General features: G+C 35.9%; 1 protein-coding gene across 7 annotated transcripts in view; it reads right to left on the bottom strand.

Moving 5' to 3' along the window:
• Window positions 1–15,362, bottom strand: part of Nbea (neurobeachin) — a 496,782-nt gene that overhangs the window by 181,458 nt on the left and 299,962 nt on the right. The gene's annotated exons all lie outside the window — the stretch shown is intronic.

The following is a 15,362-nucleotide window of genomic DNA, read 5'->3' as shown; positions in this document are numbered from 1 at the left end:
ACCGCTCCGCCGGATGCCGCTCTCCCTGGCTCAGCTTCCCAGGTCCGTGGGGTGAGATTTTGGGGGTGCGGTTCGCCTCGGAAACTGTCTTCTTTGTCGGGCCTTGCTAAAACCTTAGAAAAGTCTTCCCTCCAAACCGAGCACTCGTGATTTATGGCTCAATCGAGGTCTCTGGCTTTTGGAGACGAAGAATAGTCAGAAACACTAAAAATGGCGAACCGCTTCTTTCTCCTAAAATGTAATATCACACATCCAAATAACTACATCGGGAAAACTGAAAAGAATAAGATCATGCAACGAATTATGAAATATGTAGTCACCGATGTACTGAAATAAACGACTAATTTTAAGTATGCAACCCATGAACTCTTAACAGGGAACATACTATGCTTATTTCTGAGTCTCCTCTCTGCACTTCCTTTTGATTCGACTCCAATTTCATTCTACTGAGTTGAGATTTTTTTCTGGGAGTTTATAAAAAGGATTTTGAACTGCTCTTTAAGAAAAGACACATCGTGTAATATTCAGCCTTAGTGCGTCATTTTTCCTCTTGTCCTTGGAAATCTCCAATTACAACTTCCAACTCCATAGTATGTTTAAGGAGCACTGAGTCTTTTTGTTGCAGCCTTCAGGGAGCAAACCAGCCACAGAGAGAATAGAGTTAATCCACTACAGCAACAGAGAGAGGGGATTATGTTCTAATCCCCTTTGGGGAAGACTCTGGATATTAGGGATCCTATATTAAAACGTTTACATAAAGCACAATCACAAAACAGCAGACTGCCCACATGGTACCTGGTTATTTGAAAACCTTGATCTCTTGCTAAATAAAGGGTTTCAAAAGGACAGCATCACTGGATATCACAGAAATGGTGATCTGGCAGATTTGGTCCTATAGGAGATTTTAACTACAAATTTAACCTTCAAATGGCTTGGTGTAATGAGCTGGGGACTGGTTCTAAATATATATATTCCACTTCCGACTCTAGTCATAAAAGGATACCTGATAATCAGCTACTCAGTGTACAAATACAAGTAATAATGTTAAAGGATAGTTAAATGAATGAATAAACCTCTTTCTACTGTATTCATGTGTAAAATAATTTAAAACTCCATCATCGAGAGTGATGAGTAAATGTTAAAATATATATATATTTTTTACGATTGGCAGTATAAAAATATGGATCCACTTCCATGTTAAAAGACTGAGGCTATTACTTGTCATTAAATGTTAATTTAAAATCTAGAGCAAATATTACCCAACCATGAGAGGTAACTTGGAAAGAACAAACTTCTCTGATGGCAAACTTCATCAAATATTTCAGTACAAAATACGTGTTTTATGTTCGAAAAGGAATTATTCATCAAGCATATTTCAAAAGTAGAATGTTGGAACATTTAGGGATCTGGATTATACTAGCCTAAAATTTTGATAATAATACACTCAACTCTTAGCAAAATTTCATAGCTTATAACAAAGTCTCTATTATTTAACTAACATCCACCACACAAGCCTGTGTAAATACCTGTTCATGCTGTCTTGCCAAAGACCAACAGGATTACACCTGTGGTTGAATAAACTGTGTTTAATGCTTCTGTCAATGAGAGGGTCTGACAGCCCTGGAAGTGAGGGTGCTATTCAGACTTCAAGTCATTTGAGCTTCAGGGAGGCAGAACTTTGCTATCCAGTGGCTCTATAGGGAACAGGGATAATTCTGCGAATGGCTACTTTAACAGGCTAGAGGTAGGCAAAGGCTGCAGTTGAAAAATAGCATTATTCATATTAGCCAGAAGAGGGGGATGTTTGGTATTTTTGTGGTATGCACTGTGACCTTGTTTTTGTCTAAGCTTAGACAAAATATGAAGTATTTTTGTTGTTTTGTCTCACATCTTTATCCTATGATCCTGTCTGATGTCCATTATTTTTAATGTTAACAAAAGAAAATTATGTTTAGCTTCATTGAACTTCAGTCCATCTTCCAAAACAGTGCCTACATGCAGTTCAGGCCAGTACTCAAAGGTCATAACCACTTTTCTTTTGTCTGATGCAGGAATTAATCATGTTTCAGAGCTGGGCAAATAGCATCATAGCTATTAAAGTGCAATTATAGCAATTCAATTTTCAAACAACGCTAAGCTTTTCTGCAAGTTTTAACATAAAGCAGAGCAAAGAATAGAAGAAAGAGTTGGAGTTTAATTAGAATTGACATTGTTAAAAGTATTTGATGTGACATTCAACAGGCAAAAACTATACTTAGGATACATAAATTATAATGTACCTCCAAATCACGTCAGTATTTCCAAAACTTAACTTAATATAGCTATAAGTTTTTATTAGTTGTGTAAGTTTTTTTCAACCTCAATTACTTTGAAACTACATGTTTACTTTCTTCTTGAACATGTAAAGGATCATTATTTGACATAATAAATATTGGAAAATCCTGTTAAAACAATGAAACTAAAATACTGAGATCATTTAGAAGGACTAAAATGAATCTTTATGTTGAGAGTAATAGGATATTTTTTCAAAAAATGAAGATTAAAAATACAGTCAGGTGTAAATCCTTATAATCATTTTTAGAATGCAATAAAATCTGTGGAAATAACTCCTAATGTACAAACAACTGAATATACTGCTAAACGATACTCTTGCTCTTATTATTCTAAACTATAGCAGTATTGATTTAAAGAAAATATTTTCCTACACAATTAAAATGATATGATGTAGTAAATCTCAAAAGAAATCTAAAATAAATTACTGAAGGGTATAAGGAAGTTGGAAGTTTGTTTTGAAAACTTAGGAAAGCTTGGATTTTAAAGAAAGCTCAAAGTGTTTATATATGTGCCAGTGGGGAGAATAGTCTTGGAAAAACACTGTAAACACACTTAGATTTCTACTGTCCAGAGTAGCTCTATGTGTTTCAAGCACAAATATCTTAAGGGTAAAGAGATCATAAAACAAAATCCCTAGAGAGTTTTGTCTTTATATGACAAATATTGATACGTGTCCAAACACATGATTAGAATAAACAACACCTGAAATTTTCACATACTTCACTTTCATGGAAATAGATGAATTAGGAAGTGATAACTTGAACAACTCGCAGAAAATACATCTTAAGAATGATGAATTTGGGGGGGTCTGGAGTTTGGCCTAGAGGTTAAAGTGCTTGCCTAGCATGCATGAAGACCCGGGTTCGATCCTTAGTTCTACATACATAGAAAAAAAGCCAGAAGTGGTGCTGAGGCTCAAGTGGTAGAGCTTCTAGCCTTAAGAAAGTCCAAGGACAGTGCTCAGGCCCTGAGCGCAACCCAGAACTGGCAAAAAAAACAAAAACAAAAAAAAACAAAAGAATTATGAATCTGGGGCTGGGAGTGTGGCCATTTGTAGAGTGCTTGCCTAGCATGCATGGGTTCAATTCCTTGGTACCACATACACAGAAGAGACCCCGAAGCAGTGCTGTGGCTCTAGTGGTTGAGCACTAGCCTTGAGAAAGCTTGTGCCCAATCCCTGAGTTCAAGCCCCAGGACTGGCCAAAACAAGAAAAATTAAGAATTTAATTTCAGCACTATTCTCTCCTCACAATGCTCACATATACACATAATGTTTCCAAACTGTCCACTGAAAACAATTTATACTGTATTCAAAAAGTGACCCTTTATCTCTGTGACATCTGAGTATAATCTATTTTAAGACTGAGACTAATAATAACCATTCATCCTTCCAATCTATGGTTTTCCTGAGATGGTAATTGTAGAAAACAAGAGAGTTGCTTAAGAATACTCAGTGATCTTTTGAGATTTGTGCAAACTCATGGCTTCAAAGTCTATTCACTCTGAAACAAACAGGAAAATTGGAGCCTTCTTACAAGAAAAAAATGAACATTGTAATTTAGCATATGGTCTTATTTAATGTGTTCATAATGAATAATTTTAACAGATTGAGGAAAATGAAATTTTAATCCACTATTATTTGATATTTGTTAATTTCTCACGTATATAATGATGGTATGAACAACAAAAGTATATTGACAATCTCATAGGCTGTAGCTTTAGCCTACATTTATGTTTTTTTAATTTATCTGTACAACTGGTAAATTTTAATATTAAAAGTAACCAATAAAAGTATATATCCCATTCTGCAACAGTAATTAGTAATTTTATAGTAGAAAAATCTTAGAAAGTATAGTCTAAATATAATAGCATTATTTTCCAAAACAAAAACACAAAACAAAAAAAGCCAGTACTAGTTCTAATGTTCAGTGTGATAATTTGCCATCTTGTGATTTAATAGGTGTGCTAGCTGAGATTTGTGTTTCTAGTTATATTACATTTAGTTTAACATATGGAATGCATTTTTCACCTTCTGGAAAAGTCTGACTCTTTTATGGTCCTAGGATATAATTTACTGATTGGAAAGAGTAAATTCTTAGTAGACTGGATGAGTGAATGAACCCTATGGGAGGATTTAAAATCTGTCCAACTAGTAGGATTGTCTTTATACTCCAGAGCTCGCCTTTCTGTCCTCATTGTTTCCTGGGTACACTTTTACTTCAGGACTTACAATATATGCGTTTACAAATAGTTAAAAATTTGTCACAAGCGACTTGTGGACAGAGGCATTGTTTTCTTCATTTAACCCAGTACTATCACAATGTATATACAGTCTATGTTTACAGAGTTGGATATAGTAAATGACATGGCTGTTCTGGACCTATCTTAGAGGAAAGAGTCACATAAAAATACACCACATACCTTAAATGTTTTCCAGAAATCAATGTCAAAGTCTTCAAAAAGATATAAAAATGTTCATTTTATAGAAAACAAAAATCGAAAACATACTAAAAGCCATTTAGAGTTACATTTGGTCATTCTAACTACATGATAGACATGTTACTTTTTTAAAAATAAAAAGAGCATAAGTTTATGACTTCCATACTTTTCCTAGTATATAAATTGCATCTGCTTTATAAATTAGATGTAGAGACATATTTACCTCAGCATTCAGGTATGTACATTGATTTCAGTCTAAGGGAGCACAATGATACATTAGTAAACCTTTTATGTGAAAGTGAAAAAGATAAAAATACAGGAGAAAATGATGACATGTGGGAGAAAGAGCTTAATTAAGCATTGAGTAAAGCATTTAAGTGAGCTAATCTCATTTATTCCTCCTAGCCATCCTTTGATATAGCTATTATTTACACTTTACAATTGAGAAAATGAAAATGTACGTATTTAGCAAAGGTCACACAATGAGTAAGTGGCAGAGATTGGATTCAATGGTTTCTAAACTGGAGTATTTAACAACTATAAATTTTGACTCTTACCAAAAAAAGGTCAGAAACAATTTTATGGAGATTTATAGAACGGTGATAATTCTCTTTTTTTGCGGGGGGAGATGTGACTGGAATAGGATGAGGATGAAAATATCTAAAGTGAGCTGTGAAAGTGAATAAAGCACAAATAGGTGGGTGTGAGGGGGATGGTGCTATAACCAGGGGAAAATAGCATGATCGAGCACCTTGTTGCAGGAATGAGTAAGTATAAACTAAGTCTGGACAGATGTGGTAACATGAAAGGAAGACTGAGATTAAACAACAACAATAACAACAAATCACCATACACTCTTCAGTATTAGCTGTAATTCCAGAAAGTGGAGCTAGAAATTTCAATGTGGAGTAGCAATAGTAGTAGTTATCTGTTTTGGGTGGTTTACAGATGCGGGGGTGTGGGAACATAGTTAAATGCATGTGCTTTTTTTCCTAGAAAAATTCATGTGACTACATTTGTCTACCCCAACTGTATGTTACAGTTTACTTATTTTGGAGAAAATCTAAATTTTGTCATTTGTCTTAATACCTTCCTATATGAAAGATTTTTTTATGCATCTTCATTTATCTTCAACTATTTTTAGCTCTAGTTTTAGGAAACCATCATTCTTCCTGTTACACTCTCTACCTGACCCTTTTGTACTTTTTTTTCCGCTGCCACTTTCAGTTCTTTCCTGCCTTCAAATCTGAGCAACAGATTCTCTCTTTCCTTTCCCTCCCCTCCCTCTTTCCCTTCCTCCTCCCCCCCACCCTCTCTCTCTCCCTCCCTCCCTCCCTCTTCCTCCCTCCTTCCCATGTGTGTGTATGTGTGTGTATGTGTGTGTGTGTGTCTGTCTGTCCATGTGCTTGAATTCAAACTCCTAGGCACAGTCCCTGAGTGTTGTTTTTTTTTTTTTTTTTTTTTTTTTTTGCCAGTCCTGGGCTTGAGCTCAGGGCCTGAGCACTGTCCTTGGACTTTCTCAAGGCTAGAGCTCTACCACTTGAGCCTCAGCACCTCGTCTGGCTTTTTTTCTATGTATGTGGTACCAAGGAATCAAACCTGGGTCTTCATGCATGCTAGGCAAGCACTTTAACCACTAGGCCAAACTCCTGGCCATAGTGTTTTATTATTATTATTATTTTTCTCTAGGCTACCACTCTGTCACTTGAGTTACAGCTCTACTTCTTGCTCTTTGGTGTGTAATTGGAGATAAGAATCTCAGGGACGGCCTGGGAGTTTGGCCTAGTGGTTAAAGTGCTTGCCTAGCATGCATGAAGACCCGGGTTCGATTCCTCGGTACCACATACATAGAAAAAAGCTGGAAGTGGTGCTGAGGCTCAAGTGGTAGAGCTCTAGCCTTGAGAAAGTCCAAGGACAGTGCTCAGACCCTGAGCTCAAGCCCAGGACTGGCAAAAAAAAAAAAAAAAAAAGAATCTCAGGGACTTTCCTATCTAGACTAGCTAGGGACCACAGTCCACAGATCTCAGCCTGAGTAGCTAGAATTACAGGTATAAACAGGTATAAAAGTGTCTGGCAACATATCCAGAATACTTCAAACACATTTGACTATAGATCTTGTTTTTCTCATTACCATATTTAACAGTACTTTGTTCCATGGACCACCAGGTTGCATTTCCTGAGCCCTTGACCTCTAGAGCACAGCAATCTTTCTTGGGCTTTACTGCTTGACTTCCTTCTTGGTATCCCTGATGGCTCTCTTTACTGACTGCCCTAAAACCTCTTTCCCAGGGGACCTGACATTCCTATTGTTCTTTCCTCTTCATATTCTCACTTCTGTAAATGATCTCTATGGTTTTAATTTTGAACTTCAAGCCCAATTTAACTCTCAAATTTCGGATTTTTTGGAAAATCTTACATACTCAACAGCCACAGTTAAACAGATCACTGAAACCAAGAACTTTAATCATGTATGTAGTTTTTTTCCCCAAGTATCCACTTAATGTCTTCTATTTAGCAGATATTAGATATATATGTTTTGCTTGGATAATGCCATCCAACTAGTCAAGCTGGGACCTGGAATTAGAAAATAAAGGTCATCCAGTTCTTGTCTTTACTGTATACTTTTTGGCAATTTTCTTTTGCAATATATTCTTTTGTCTTATCTCATTTATAAGTAATGTTTATAAATGATGTTGGTAATAGCCTACTATACTGATAAGTAAGCCTAAAAAAGGGTTGCAACATTAAAAAACAAACAACAAGTTAAACCAAAAACACTCATGTAATAAATTAATGAAGGGCTTTTAGAAGCAAATGAAGAAAAAAAGGATTCAAGTCCTGGCTCATGAATGAGAATCCTGCAAATGGAACCTAACTTTCTAGAGCTTAAAGTTAAATATGATCTATAAGTCACTATCAGTCTATGGTAATGCTTTTTCATTAATGAGTGCTTTCTTCCCTTTTCCACTTCCACTCCCTGATTTATTTTTACTTTCCTTGCTTTTACTTTCCTCCTCAGAGCACTGGTTGATAAAAAGTGACATCTCAACATTCCAATCATAGATATAATTTTATTTACTTTTAAGTTTTCCATGATCTGTGGCTGTATTCATATTGAAACTGAGGTAAAAGAGTACCGTGGCTATACTTGGCTGCTTTAAAAGTTAGTGACTTGACAGGCCCCATCAGCAAAGTTCGTAAGACTCTTTTCTCCAAACAACCACCAAAAATCTTGGAGTAGAGCTTTGGCTCAAGTAGTAGAACATTAGCCTTTAGCACAAAAGCTCAGGGACAGTTCCCAGGATCAGAGTTCAAATCCTAGGATGCACACACACACACACACACACACACACACACACACACACACACACACACGGTAGTGGTTGAATAGAAAAAAGTCAATAGAATTCTAATAAAAAATAGTAATTGGTAATTTTCTGATCAATAAAACTGCACAAATATTTTGTGTGGGAAAATGGTTAACAATATTTAGATAGCAATTTATCTGTCTGCTCTGTGTTGATAACAGGTGTAGGTTTATTTTATTGGACTGTTGAGTTGAACTAGTAGATCACATTCTACTGGAATAACTGTTATGCATTCTATGTAGATTCTTGTTCCTAGGGTTGTTTATGTATAAGCACCTTTTGCAGGCTGCTGTTCTTCTCTGTACCACCCAGCTACAGAAACATTTTTTTTTTTTTTTAGAAAAAGTCAGTATATGAAGTGGGAAGGGGTAGAGGGAGGGAAAGTGGGAGAAAAACATAGGAAGGGGTAACAATGTTCAAGAAGTAATGTACCCACCATTACCTGATGAATGTAACTATAACTCCTTTGTACATCACCCCAACAACAACAACAAAAAACTTGGTATATAAAAGGACTTGTTATCGGATGCTGGAGGGGATGTGGCCAGGAGGAATCACTACTGCACTGTTGGTGGGAGTGTAAACTCGTTCAACGACTATGGAAAGCAGTATGGCAGTTCCTCAAAAGACTAAACATAGAGCTCCCCTATGACCCAGCAATTCCACTACTAGGAATTTACTCAATTGTCCACAAACAAACATATACTAAATCCACTAGCACAACGATGTTCATTGCAGCATATTTTACCATAGCAAAGATATGGAACCAACCCAGATGTCCCTTAGTTGATAAGTGGATCAACAAGATGTGGTATTAGTACACAATGGCATTCTATGTGGCTGTCAGAAAGAATGACATCACCCCATTTGTTAGGAAATGGAAAGACTTAGAAAAAAATCATATTAAGTGAAGTAAGCCAGACTCAAAGGAACATGGGCTCAATGGTTTCCCTCATTTGTCATAATCAGTAGAAACCTTGGGCTCTCCTAGCAGAGACTTCCAATAGAGCAAAACCTAGACACATAAGGCCATATAGTATGACGCTAAATGAAAGGACCTCTAGGATATAGAAACAAAAGCCATATTATGAGTGATTGTTGTCCTTAATGTACTATGTTATCTCTCATCTCTTTTGCTGTCCCTTGGTTATCTCATATTGTTACAATATCTCACTTTGTTATCTGATATATTGGATATATTTGTATTTGGTTATTTGAAATTGGATAAGGAAGGGGGGAAAACAAGATGAGGGGTGGAGGTTGGGGGAAGGGAAATGGGGACCAAGACATGAGAAAGGGTATCAATGTATGTGAATTAATGCACCTTCTATCTGGCAAATATAATGTAACCCTTCTATTAATTACAATAAAAATATATGAATAAAAGGACTTGTTAGTCTTTTATTTATCATTATTCTAAGTATAGTAGTAAAGTCACTGATTCACTTATTTTTGAACCATTGCCAAAATCTGCCAGAGAAAAGACCAGCGTGTTCAAGTGTGTCAGTGAAAAACAAGATCTGTCCGTATTCTCCTCTCTGATTGCTAGCATCCACTATTTTTTCAGAAGAGAATAGCTTTGTTATCTCCCATTGTCCCCAAAAGAGTAACAAATAAAAAGACTCATAAGTCTTCAGTAAGATTATTAATCTCTGTATCCACATACATTCTACTACATATCACTTTATACACTTTGTCTCCTACAGATTGATATGATAGTGGTAGGAATTTGCTTATTGCCTGTGTGTTTCAGATTGACGATATAAATGTAAGTTCACTGAAATTCTCTATCCAGATAAAAAAGAAAAAGAGTGTTTCAACTAGAACGTTGTATTGGAAGGAACAGATCTCATAATTATGTAACACTTGTCTAAAACAAAAGGTAGCTTATTATTAAAATACAAAAGACTAAGGAGTGCTATATGTGATTTGAATCAAGGCTGATGTCCAGTAAGTGGCTGGAATGTGTTCTTTCTTTCTTTCTTTCTTTCTTTCTTTCTTTCTTTCTTTCTTTCTTGCTTGCTTGCTTGCTTGCTTGCTTGATTTTTTTGGTGGGTTTTGGGACTTGAACTCAGCCTGGGCGCTGTTCTTGAGCTCTTCAGCTCAAGGCTACCACCCTCACCCTGAGCCAAGCCTCACTTCCTGTTTTCTAGAAGTTAATTGGAGATAAGAGTCTCAGGTCCTAGATACATAAGGCCATATAGGATGAGGCTAAATGAAAGGACCTCCAAGATACAGAAACAAGAGCCATATAAGGAGTGACTGTTCTTAATGTACTATGTTATTTTTCATCTCTTTTGTTGTCTCTTGGTTATCTCATATTGTTACAGTATTTTACCTTGTTACTGGATATACTGTATATATGTTTATTTGAAATAGGATAGGGAAGGAGAAAAAACAAGATGAGAGGATGGCATGGGAGAGGGAAATGGGGACAAAAACATGAGAAGGGGTAGCAATGATGGTTAAGGAATGCACCTTCTATCTGGCAAATATAGTGTAACCCTTCTATTAATTACAATATAAAAATTTTAAAAAGAGTCTCAGGTCCTTTTGTGCCCAGGATGGCTTTGAACCTTGATCCTCAGATCTCAGCCTCCTGAGTAGCTAGGATTACAGGTGTGACCCACCTCACCCAGCTTGTTCTTTTATTATAATGAAAAACAAAGAAATCTATATATGCAGGATAAAGCTTTAGTTCTGAAAACTTTGATTTGACAGTTTAAAGCAGAGGTTTAAATATTTTAACTTTATAAGAAATGAGCCTGTGTTAATGTTGTCTTTATGAGCTTTGTGGATTCTGTGTTTGAGGTTGCATGTGAACCCTTTGGGTTTACTATTTATGACTGGCAAAGCAACTTCCGAATTCAAAGAGAGAGAAAAAAAGACTTATAAGGCTTTTCAACATCAAATAGCTTTTGCGTAACAACATTTTGATGAGTTAAGTGTGAGTGAGTCAGGGACATATGGATTAAATTTTCCTTGAAATGCACATGAGTTTAAAAATTAAAGGAAAAAGTAAAATGCATTTTAGATAAATCCAGAAAGTTTAAAAGACATTTCCCCATAACTAGCAGTACTAGGTTGAATTAATCCTAGTCAGACACTTTAATTCAAATTATTAAAAATAAATGTGGAAGAAGACAGACTAGTTTTGTCTGTAAAGAATTTTATGCTCCCTTACCATACTGGAATTGTGGAGCATGGAGAAGTCAGGCCTGCACTGGCTAATGGGGCTGAGTTTATAGGCATCATTGTTGTGTACTTTTTCATAGATACTAAATCAACCTCTCATACACACACACACACACACACACACACACACACACACACATATAAAATTATATTAGGCTCAAATTAGAAATGTGCAATTTTTGTCTTCTTTTCCCCAAGATGATAGAGAGGGGTAGGGAGAGGTAAATTTTTATCTTTTAAGAATATTTTAGCCAGGTGTTTGGCCTAATGGTAGAGTGCTTGCCTAGCATGTATGAAGACTTGGGTACCACATACATAGAAAAAATGTCAGAAATGGTGCTGTGGATCAAGAGGTAGAGCTCTAGCTTTGAGAAAGCCCAAGGACAGTGCTCAGGCCCTGAGTTCAAGGCCCAGGACTGGCAAAAAAAAGAAAAAAATTGGCTTCAACATCATCACCCTTCTTCAATAAAAATGGACCAGCCTGGCACTGGTGGGTCACTCTGGTAATTCTAGATACTCAGGAGGCTGAGATCTGAGAATCATGGTTTGAAGGCCAGCCAGGGCAAGGTCTATGGGGCCTCCTATCTCCAATAAACCACTCAAAAACTCCAAGTGGAGCTGTGGCTCAAAGTGGTAAAGTGTTAGCCTTGAGCTAGGGTCAGTGCCCAGGCTGAAAGATTGAGCCCAACCACTGACAAACAAACAAACAAACAAACAAAAAATTCAATACATACCTAAAGAATTCAGAGGAATGAGCGAAGGGGAGGGTTGAGAAGGGTTGGTGAGAATGTTGAAAGGGTCGACACTGATCAAGATGCACTGCATTTATAAACTGCTTTGGTGAATGGCAACTCCTTTATACAACTACTTAAAGATAATAAAAGTATTCAAAAATATTCCAGCAAAGAAAAAAAAGGCTTGGGAACTGTAAAAGATATAACGGAGACTTCAGAGTAAGTACTGGGGGAGGTGCTGGGACTTAGTATAGACTTAGATTTCCTTATTTCCATTTTTCTCATTCTCTCTCTCTCTTTCTCTCTTTCTCTTTCTCTCTCTCTCTCTCTCTCTCTCTCTCTCTCTCTCTCTCTCTCTCTCTCTCTCTCTCTCTCTCTCTCTCTCTCTCTCTCTCTTTTTATTGTTTTGATGTTTGGTTTTGGTGCCAGTTCTGGGGCTTGAATTCAGGGCCTGGGATTTAGCCCTGAGGTTTTTTTGTTAAGGCCACAGCTCCACTTCCAGCTTTTTGGTGATTATTTATAGATAAGAGTTTCACTAACTTTGCTGCCAGGACTGGCTTTAAACTATCATCCTCACATTTCAGTCTTCAGACTAGCTAGGAATACAGATGTGAACTACCAGTGCTTGCCTCTTATTCTCATTTTTTTAAACTTTATTTTATTGTAAAGGTGATGCATGAAGGGGGAGTTACAATGACAAACGTGAGGTAATGAGTACATTTCTTGTTGAACAGTATTACCCCTCCCCTTCTCCCCACACCCTCCCTATTATAAAGTCTATTTCGAACATACTGTCTTGTGAGCATCACTATTCCATTGGTTCACCCATTGTCCCATCCCTTGTCAATCTGGACAATAAAGTCCAGGAGACTCTTATTACCAATAAACTACGCAGAAAAAGCCAGAAGTGGTACTGTGGCTCAGGTGGAAGAGCACTAGCCTTAAACAAAAGAAGCTCAGGGATAGCACCCATGCCTAGTTCAAGCCCCAGGAACAGAATAGTTTAAGCCTATGGAAAACCTTTTATGTTATTTGAAAATATACAGATAGGTACATTGTTGGCAATGCCAGCTTACATCCAAATGAAAATTATTGTAATTTATGGAAAAATAATAAAGCATTTTTTAAAGGATAATTAACAACCTTATTAACTCAATGTTCCCTTCTTAGGAATATTATTAACATTTAGAGCAGCAAGAAAGAAATCTAAATAAATTCCAATTGTGTTATGCGAAGTGTATCGCTAATATTTGACCAGCATGATGCAATTCTATGAGTTAAATTATATTTATATTCTATTTACATAAATTTAAGTTAATGTAAAATTCTAGTTACTTAAAAGTTATCTTAAGAAACAAACTGTTAAGTTTGAAGTCAAAATAAATAATTAAAATTTTAGATCACAATATATTGTTATAGAATTAATCTCAATATTTTAAATAAAATACAATTAGTAAATTTAAATATTTTAACACATATGAATTCCTAGGCCCTAATCTATTTTGTTGAAATGCTTCAAAGTAAAAAAGCAATTAGAATAAATAGGTGTTATTAATATAATAATTACTTAACTGATTGGAATATTTCTAAATTGAGTAATTAGTAATCACACACGTTTAATTTGCCTCTTGAGATGAGCAGCTTTGGAAGAAAGGTAACTAAAAGTGAAAGAAAAATTTTTGACATTTAAAGCTATAGAACATTATGTCAACATTTAAACTTATTAAAAGTAAAAAGTTCAAGGAAAAAACAAAGAAAGAAAACATGAGAAAGAAGACACACACCTGCCCCCCCACACATTAGCCTATTTGGTGCCAGGTCTGGGGCTTGAACTCTGGTCATAGAGATCTTGGTTGGATCAGCTTCTAATATATCTTACTAATATTAATGTGACAGATTGATATTGGCATACATGGTATGTTAGATATTTTTGATGCCATATTTTATACTAATAAGATTATTGTATAGAATATTTCTTAGATACCAAATAAATATAACACTATATTAATATTTTATGTAAATTTTAAGATCCCTTGGATTTAAATTTAGATTCAGTCCTCTTGGAATGACACAGCTTTCTTTAGGAGAGTTACCAGGCTTTTAGCATAAATTATGAATAGTAAAGAATTCTGGTTTACAATTAAGTTCTCAAAATGAATCTTATGTAAAGTACTTCTCACAATAATTGGGATTAATAAGCATATTTGGCATGTGCAAAATAAATTTGTGTATTCTGATACATTATGCAGATGCCTCTCTTCACAGAATAGCCATCTCCCTCGGCTTTTCCAAGTTCATTCAAGGTTCCAAGCAGCATTTTGTGCTGTTCTTTAAAAAAAAAATCAACATTACAGATCTAGCAAGGGATCAGTATTGTAAGACAGTTTATAAGATATTTCAGACACAAGGATATCAATAAAGTATGATTTAGGGCCAGAGCCATCTGGATAGGAAAAGATCAGCTTAAAGAAAAACCAGGTAAAGGACAGGAGTTAGAGAAGTCATGGTGAGTGAATTGGTGTGGAGTAGGGCAATTCTTATTTCCTAAAGTGAATTTTGTTTAACATTGTCATCGTTCTGATAGTCAAGATTAATAAACTTTGAAATAAATTCAAGGGTACTTCCATTAGTCTCCAATGTTTGAACTTAATGTGCTCTTAAAGTTTTATTTATAAACATAATGTAACATTTAGCTATCATTAAGGGAGAGAAATACAAAGGAGTTATTAGCATTGATTGGACTGTGTCACTACCATTACAAGAAGGATTTTACTGTAATACAATTCAAGAGATGAGGCAAATGTGAATTGACTCATTCATCTTTAATGGGACAAAGGACAAGACAGTCTAAACTGAATCATAATTTATGAACCATATGTTAGCATATCTGAATGAAGTAACACACTCTCTAAAAAAGTTCATGCATCCTATTGGGTAGTGAAAAATGTCAGACCTCTATTGTTACTGTCTGCTCCTACGCTACATGAGTCAAAAAGATAGAATTGAGGAAAGACTCAGTCACATTTTAAGATTCAGAAACAGAAGAGTGGGTTTTGTTGGGGTTTTGCTGATTTTTCAGACAGGATTTGTCTATGGAACTCAGTTGTCCTTTAACTCATGACCCTTCTCCCTCCATCTCCCAAGTGCCAAGGTTACAGGCATGTACCACTAAGTTCAATGAAAGCAGACTTTTTATCCTGGGAGCTAGGGTATGATCCAGACTATTTTCTCAGGATTACTGAATACTCTGAAATGATGCCATATGTGTGTCTTTATGAAGTCATCTGCTTTC

The sequence above is a fragment of the Megascapheus bottae genome, chromosome 11 (assembly GCF_031878675.1).
Source record: "Megascapheus bottae isolate mThoBot1 chromosome 11, mThoBot2.hap1, whole genome shotgun sequence".
Classification (NCBI taxonomy): domain Eukaryota; kingdom Metazoa; phylum Chordata; class Mammalia; order Rodentia; family Geomyidae; genus Megascapheus; species Megascapheus bottae.
Note: the sequence above shows the minus strand (reverse complement) of the source record. Positions and strands in the feature narration are given on the sequence as shown.